The sequence below is a fragment of the Girardinichthys multiradiatus genome, chromosome 12 (genome assembly GCF_021462225.1).
Source record: "Girardinichthys multiradiatus isolate DD_20200921_A chromosome 12, DD_fGirMul_XY1, whole genome shotgun sequence".
Taxonomy (NCBI): domain Eukaryota; kingdom Metazoa; phylum Chordata; class Actinopteri; order Cyprinodontiformes; family Goodeidae; genus Girardinichthys; species Girardinichthys multiradiatus.
The window spans coordinates 17,547,633-17,555,636 of record NC_061805.1 but is presented as its reverse complement, the minus strand read 5'-3'; the positions used below and the strand labels follow the sequence as shown (position 1 = coordinate 17,555,636).

The window sequence follows — 8,004 nt, the reverse complement described above, 5'->3', positions numbered from 1 at the left end:
CTAGACTTCTGCTGTTTTAGGTCATTGAAGGTTACCAAAATTATCTTGCTAAAGATCAGAAGAATGACAGAAAAGTTTTTGTTTTACTTTTTTTTTTATTAGTTTCTTCAATTCAGATGCTTAGCCTACATATAAGGACTTGGGGCCTCATATACTAAAGAGTGTGTAGTTTTCATGAGTGTGTAGTTTGCGGTAGGGAGAAATTCTGAAACATGCGGCGCACAAAAACATTTAGATGTACGAAACTGCGTAGACACGTCACTGCTTACGTAGCCTTCATACATCCCAATTTGCAGTGGATTTGACCTACATAAATAAATACATAAAGTAGTATAAATAGCCGGATGTCACCCATCACGTGTCCAAATAACCATGGCGACGGCACTGACAGTCAAAGAACCGGTTCCTGTTGGCGGAAAAACGCCAAGACAGACTGTGTCTGCACACCCTGAGGGATGTTGTGAATTACAACAAACCAACAACTTCTTGAATCATCAGCGACTCAAACCTGACATGAAATAAAAATGTTGTCGGCTTGAACCCGTTAAGTTCTACAATGTCTGTATCAAATCCACACGGTACTCTAGCTGCTGCTCTAAGCTCAATAATAGCTCAATGTCAGGATCTGAGTTGTGTTTGTGTTTTTGTGCTTGCTTCATGTGTTCATTTTCAGACGGTGCTGGAGCTCTCAGGTGTGCTGGGCGACAGGTGCGACTTATTCCACTAATTACTCTGAGGAGTACTTAAGTAGGAGGCTGCCAGCACTTCGATGCCAGAGTGTTTTGCCACCAGTGGTACAAGCTCTAGCCACACACTAACTTTATGCTTCGTTTGTCGACCTCGTGTAATTTTGTCTTTGTTCCTTTTGCAGATTTAGAAAACCTAAGCTTTGGATATATGTCACTGTGTACTGACTACGTCTTCGGAAATTACTCTGGATGATCAAGCCTATCTATGCTTTGTAGATTTCATATCCTATCTCCTGTCTTCGTTTGGATTCACATCAAGCTGGCAGTTTTCTGCTCCCGTCGTCTCCTGGACCAAACCGTAAGCGTAACCTGTCCACCCTCCGACGTAAACACCTGCACACCGAACTCATTCCGGTCCGTTCCGAGCTCACACTGAACAGCACCTAAGGAACCTCCTACAGACTCACCTTTGTCTAACCTGGATCCTGAATCTCTCTACCCCTGGTGACCTGACCACAGCTACTTAGTAAGCAGAACTATCGATCATATTAGTTTATTGTTCTTAGTTTCATTAACTTTTCGAGTCCCTGTTCTCACTCGTTCTCTTCCCCTTTTTCCATACAGTTGGAGTTTCGGCCATTACATTCCTGATTATCTTCCTTTAAATAAACAACCTTTTACTGATTTTGTTCTTCGGAGTGTTTCTCTGTATGTGGGTCAGATCTATTGCAAAAATAATGACAGAACACTCTGGCCAACAAGACCCAGCAGAGGCGCTCCGTAGAACTCTCTCTGAACATGCCAACCAAATCCACTTTCATGATTCATTTCTCTGTTCCCTTTCAGAGCAATAACGCCATACAAATCAAAAGCTAGAAAGATTGCCTCCATGTTACAACAAACCTTAGGTACTCAGTCCACCACACCTGCAGATAGCGCTACTGCATCACCGGTATCCCAACAACTACCTCACTCTTGTGATGTCACTTCCTCTAATCCGGATAAGTTTTCGGGTGAGGTAGGCAATTGTGGGGGATTTTTGCTTCAGTGCTCTTTGGTTTTCAACCAATCCCCCTGCTCTTTTCCCCATGATGACGTTAAAATTTTGTATGTTATTGGATTACTGACTGGCAAAGCTTTACAGTGGGCTGAAGCCTGGTTTCCTGATTGCCGGGAATTTGTTTGTACTTTTGATGATTTTATTAAAGAGTTTAAGAAGACTTTTTCCCCTGTATTAGACAAGTCTAGTGCTGGCCGACAGATACGTCACCGACCCATTACAGTTTTCTATCGATTTTCGTACGTTAGCAGCCACTTCAGGCTGGAATAATGAAGCTCTAAAAACTACCTTTTTGCACGCTTTAGATGATTCACTAAAGGATGAACTTACTATGATTGATGAACCTCCTACCTTAGATGAGGTTATTTCTTTAGCAACCTGAGTTGACAACAGAATAAGAGAGAGAAGGAGAGCCAGAGCAGAAAGGTCAAATTAACACTCCCAGCTGAAGAGTAATTTTCCACCCTTTGTCAAGGCTCTATCTTAGCAAGCCGACAAGGTGATTGATCTGACTCATGTGCCCCTCGAATACCATGACCTTAAGGGAGTTTTCAGTAAAAGTAAGGCCTTATCCTTACCACCTCACAGACCCTATGATTGCGCAATCAACCTTCTTCCCGGTGCACCTCTGCCCTCTAGCAGACTCTATAACATCTCTCGTCCTGAACAGAAATCTATGGAAGATTATATAAATGACTCTTTGTCTGCAGGAATTATTTGGCCTTCCTCCTCACCACGGTTCGTTACGTCCCTGCATTGATTATAGGGGCTTAAATCAAATCGCCGTTAAAAATAAGTACCCACTTCCCCTCAGCACTTCCGCTTTCAAACCCGTTTATGGTGTCACCGTTTTCTCCAAATTAGATCTCTGTAATGCTTACCATTTGGTCAGGATCCGCCAGGGGGATGAGTGGAAGACGGCTTTCAAGATGCCGTTGAGCCATTTTGAGTATTTGGTCATGCCTTTTGGATTATGCAATGCTCCTGCTGTATTTCAAGCCTAAGTTAACAATGTTCTCAGATATTTTTTGAACATTTTTGTTTTCGTATACTTGGATGACATTCTGATTTACTCCAAGGACGTACAGGAGCATCGCAAACACGTTTGCCAAGTTCTTCAACGCCTTCAGGAGAATCACTTCTTCGTAAAAGCCGAAAAGTGTAAGTTTCACCAATCTTCAAACACTTTTTTAGGCTACATCCTTCAGGGTGGACAGGTATGTTCAGATCCAGAGAAGATAAGACTGGAGTGGCCGGTGCCTGACTCATGCAAATCATTACAGCTTTTTCTAGGATTTGCTAACTTACCGACGTTTCATTAAAGACTATAGTCTTGTTGCTGCACCTCTGACTGCTCTGACTTCCTCAAAGATATCCTTCTCCTGGTCGTCCGAAGCCGAAGCAGCTTTTCGAGCTCTCAAGGAGAGGTTCTCTCATGCCCCCATCTTGGTCCATTCAGATCCCTCAAGACAGTTCATCCTGGAAGTTGACGCCTCTGACATTGGAGTCGGAGCGGTGCTATTGCAAAACTCAGAAGATGGGAGACTTCATCCTTGTGCTTTCTCTTCTGGCAGGTTCAGTAATACTGAAAAGATCTATGACGTGGGTGACAGAGAGCTGCTGGGGATCAAATTGGCCCTTGAAGAGTGGCGCCACTGGCTTGAGGGGGCGAAGCATCCCATCCAAGTCTGGACTGATCACAAGAACTTGGCCTACCTACAGTCAGCTAAAAGACTTAACCCACGTCAGTCTCGCTGGTCCTTATTTTTCTCTCGTTTCAATTTATGCATTTCTTTCAGACCCGGACCAAAGAATACTAAGCCGGATGCCCTCTCCAGACAGTTTGCCACAGACGATTTGGTGAAGGAAGCTGCGCCTATCCTACCGCCCAGTTGGACGGTTGGCGCACTCAGATGGGAGATTGAGGATACTGTACTAAAGGCTCAACAATAGGAACCTGAACCTGGCAATGGACCACCTAACCCCATCTATGTCCCATCTACAGTACAATCCTAAATAATCGATTGGTTACACACAGCAAAATCTTCTGTCCATCTAGGTGTTAGTAGAACTATTGCATTAGTTCAAAGAAGGTTTTGGTGGCCATCTTTACACAAAGATGTGAAGGAGTTTGTTCAGTCTTGTGCTACTTGTGCCAGAAATTGTCAGGATCTGTGTGTTGTCTTGTTGTTGTTGCACTGTGCTTGGCCTCTAGGTGGCTCTGGGTTCGTGAGGAGTGGTGGAAGGTGTCCCATATTCCCTAATCATCCCTGGAGGGTACTTAAGATGGAGGCCGCCAGCAGTTCAGCGCCAGAGTGTTGCTCTCAGTGGTATTGACTCAAGCCACAGTTTGCCTAAGCTTGTCTTTGTCCTTTTGGGTAATTTTGTATTTGCTCTTTGCAGACTGGATTCCTATGCCTGACCTTGTCTTTGAAGAATCCTCATCAACTTGGATGTTTTTGTCACTGGAGAAGGATTTCTTAGCCACGTGGATTATACCTGGTTTGCCAATACTTTGCTTCCTAAGTTACTGGCTGGCGGCTATTCAGACGGTGCATTTCCTGGAACAACTACGGACCACCACAAGCGAACCCTGTCCACCCTCCCACACAATAACATCATCAGCCGAACCTCAGAGTTACCTCAAAGTGAGTCCAAGTACCTACAAGCTCTGTTCATCTCAGTGTGCAGTTCCATTGTTATCTCACCCTCTCCTGGCGGATCAAACTCCCCTCCCTAGTAAGACAGATTTTGTTATTTTGTTACATTCACCATCTTGGACTTTATATATTCTTAACGTGTCTACTTACCTTGCAGTTGTCTTCCGGTTCCAGCTCCACTTCCCTTTACCTGCTCACTGTAAAATAAAACCTCTTGTAAAACTTCATCAGTCTCCTGATTGCTTTCTGCATGTGGGTCAAAATAATCCGTAAAACTATGACAGAAATACTGTAAGTCTTGTAACCAGTCTCCTGCGGGTCTTCTTCAACTTCTCAGCATCCTAAGTCGACCCTGGTCTCACATAGCTTTGGATTTTGTTACTGGACTTCCCCTCTCCTCAGGTATGACAACAGTTCTCACTATTGTGGACTGCATTTCTAAAGCATGTCATCTCATTCCCCTCAGAAAACTTCCGTCAACCCTTCAAACAGCCAAACTCCTCACGAAACATGTATTTCGTCTCCATGGAATTCCACAGGACATCTTATCAGACCGAGGCCCACGGTTCATCTCGCAGGTTTGGAAACTAGTTTGATTAGCTCTCGGAGCTAAGGTTTCATTAACCTCAGGTTACCACCCTCAGTCTAATGGTCAGACCGAAAGATTAAATCAGCAGCTGGAATCTACCCTACGATGTCTCACGTCCACTAACCCCTCTGACTAGTGCTCATACCAACCTTGGGTTGAGTATGCCTTAAATTCACACATTTCTTCTGCCAGTGGACGTTCACCTTTTGAGGCCTCCCTTGGTTATCAGCCACCCCTGTTTGCTGCTGACGAAAAAGATATTGCTGTGTCATCTGTCCACCAACATATCCGCCGGAGGGGGTTCTGTCATGATTTGTGGGTGTTTTTGGTTCTTCTTATTATTCTTGATAGGTTTTGAATCTTGCTTCTGTTATTTTCCTGGTCATGTTTTAGTTTTTTTTCTTCTAGTTCATGTTTTGTAAAGTTAGCTTTATGGATCTTGTTTCTGGTGATTGTTTTAATTTCATGGTTTACTAGTTGCTTTTCTATTATTTTGTATCCAAGAGTCTATTTTCTGCTCCAGCCACGCTTTGTTCTCTCCTGTCTGTTTTCAGTCATCTTCATTCGGTTCACCTGCACCTAGCATTCAGTCTCCTCGTTTCGCCTGGCTCTTGCTTCATATATACACATCTGTTCTGTTCATTCCTCGCGGAAACATTTCGGATCATGCTACCCTGTTTTCAGACAGTTGTTAAGGATCATGCCATGCCTGTCTTGCCTGCCTTGTTACTGTTTTGTTCCTGCCTCCTCTTATGAGTGAGTGTTTTTTTTTTCCAAAGATTAAACCTTTACTTACCGTCATGCTGCCTGTCCGTCTGCATTCTGGGGTCCTCCACTACATACACCATGACAGTGAGAAACACAGTGTGTGCTTTAACCTGGCACTAAACAAAACACATTACATTTTTCATAGTAACCTTGTGTCATTGCTGACCATTCTGAGTTGGATCACTTTGATTACATTTTTTGAATGTGAACATAATTTAAAATTAGCAAAGCTGTAATATGTAGATAGCCAACTCCTACAATCTATTTTTATGTTGCTAATATAACGTTCAGGCTTAAATATGTCTCCAAACATTTACTCTCAAAAAAGAATACAGTGATGCTCCAAAAAGAATGAAAAGATCAAGGGAGGCAATCCTCTAATAAATTAATTCATAGACATGTTTGTCTTTTTTATTGATAATATTGGTTGGCCAGTTTCTAAGCCACAACCGTTGCGATTACTTCGAGCAACACAATTTAAAAAGCTGTGCGGGCTCCTATGGTGTCCATGCAGCACCAACCAGCCATGTGCGCACCATGGTCTGATGGAGGGTGTGCACCACTCTGGACAGAGCTCTACCCTCCTGTGCAATGGCCTGTGATCCATCATTCTGATTAAAGGCTAAGCAGGATGTAGTCTTTGCCTCACTGGGTCCATCCGGACCACAAACATAAAGCATCTGCTAGTCAGGGCAGAGTCTGCAATGACAACCCTGCTGCTGTGAATAGCAATGAGTTTAACAAACTGTAACAGTTCAGAAAAGCAGGAGCAGAATGGAACAGAAGGAAAAAATCAGACACTGGATCATTTATAATAATGCAGCACAAAAACCCCTGCATGTTTCAAGCAACACAGCAGAGAATCTGTTTGCTTTCCTTGCTATCTCATGGGAGCAGTAGCAGTCAGCCAGTAGCACATGCAATTTCCTTTAAATAGGGCAGTCTGTACCTTTTTGCACCTATTATCCATTGCACTGAAAATCGCACACGCCCACTTATTTTGCTCGAGCAATTTAGTGCTCCTTATGTGGGATCTTTGAAGATCAGGCCCTAAGATACTTTAAGCCTGAGGGTCCCTTTACAAAGGTACTTGGCCTCTTTACCTCATAGCTGACTAACTCTGAGACTGACACACAATGTCATATGTCCAGATCTTCATCTGAGTCTCCTCTACAAAAGTATCTACATCATTCTTATATCCTCTGACCGCAGCTCAAACGCCATGCAAAAAAGCACGCAGATAGCCAAAATGCAACTTATGACCAAGAACTGTTTTGCAGTGTGGCATGATTCAAAGTGAATTGTTTTTCCATTTTCTCTATTCACCCTTTTTCATTATAGTTTGTTTGTATATATAGTTTGGAATTAGAGTGTGAAAATAAAGGGTGCTGAAAAAAAAAAGAATAGTGTTTTTTTTTTTCTGTCGTTTTATGACTAAATATATAATAGCAACCCACATTTTCAATTTCAAGAATAAATTCAAATTTCAATAATTGTGCCAAAGTGTGCCAAAATGGCACAGTAGGGGTTCACCTGGATTTCTTTCAGTCTAAACATGTATAACTTTTCAATTGCTTGTTGTGTTGACACCAGACTGGCTACAGATGTCACTCAGATGTTGTAGTTACAATTTATTGTGTTTATTTCCTTCTTTACAGCAAGAGTAAGAGGTTTTGTATGTAAACATCTGTTTTTTTTAAGCAGAAATTATTTTTTGGGCCTTTAAACCTCATTTACTTAGATCCAGAATATTTTACTCTCAAATTTTCACATCCACACACATCATCCTCCAGGACCTTTCTGTTAGTTGATACCAAGATTAGCAGTTTAGGCATTGTACAAGTTGAGAAATACCTTGTAAAGTATGAGTATGCATTTTGGGAAAATAGACCCTCGGGCTTAAGAGGTTAAGTAATATTGGGAAAGCCCGTGGGCTTTGCTTCTTATGGAGGCCCGCATGTGGATGTAACCACTTAAAGTCACAGTTTCCTTGTGTGACATCATAGAAAAATCAAACAATATCAGACAATATACTAGGAAGAGAACTGTGGTCATCCACAGTACTGATTCCGTTCATATGTTCAAACAAGTAAAATTTACAAACAACATGGGAACTTTCAGCTTTTATACTGCTTAGAAAGGGGCCAGGTTCTGAATGAAAGGAGTCCTGTAGAGACACGGGCTAAAAGCCACTCAGCGAGGGAGAAGCCATTACTCCAAAACAAACACAAAAAGCCA

The 8,004-nt window shown here is 42.5% G+C and overlaps 1 long non-coding RNA gene across 1 annotated transcript; it reads left to right on the top strand.

Annotated features, from left to right (window-relative positions):
* The first annotated feature begins 791 nt into the window (after positions 1-791).
* On the top strand, positions 792-4,636 carry LOC124878320. The gene is made up of 3 exons (XR_007040712.1): positions 792-4,079; positions 4,153-4,488; positions 4,567-4,636. It is a non-coding gene; the product is annotated as an uncharacterized LOC124878320 (long non-coding RNA).
* Positions 4,637-8,004: the final 3,368 nt, after the last annotated feature.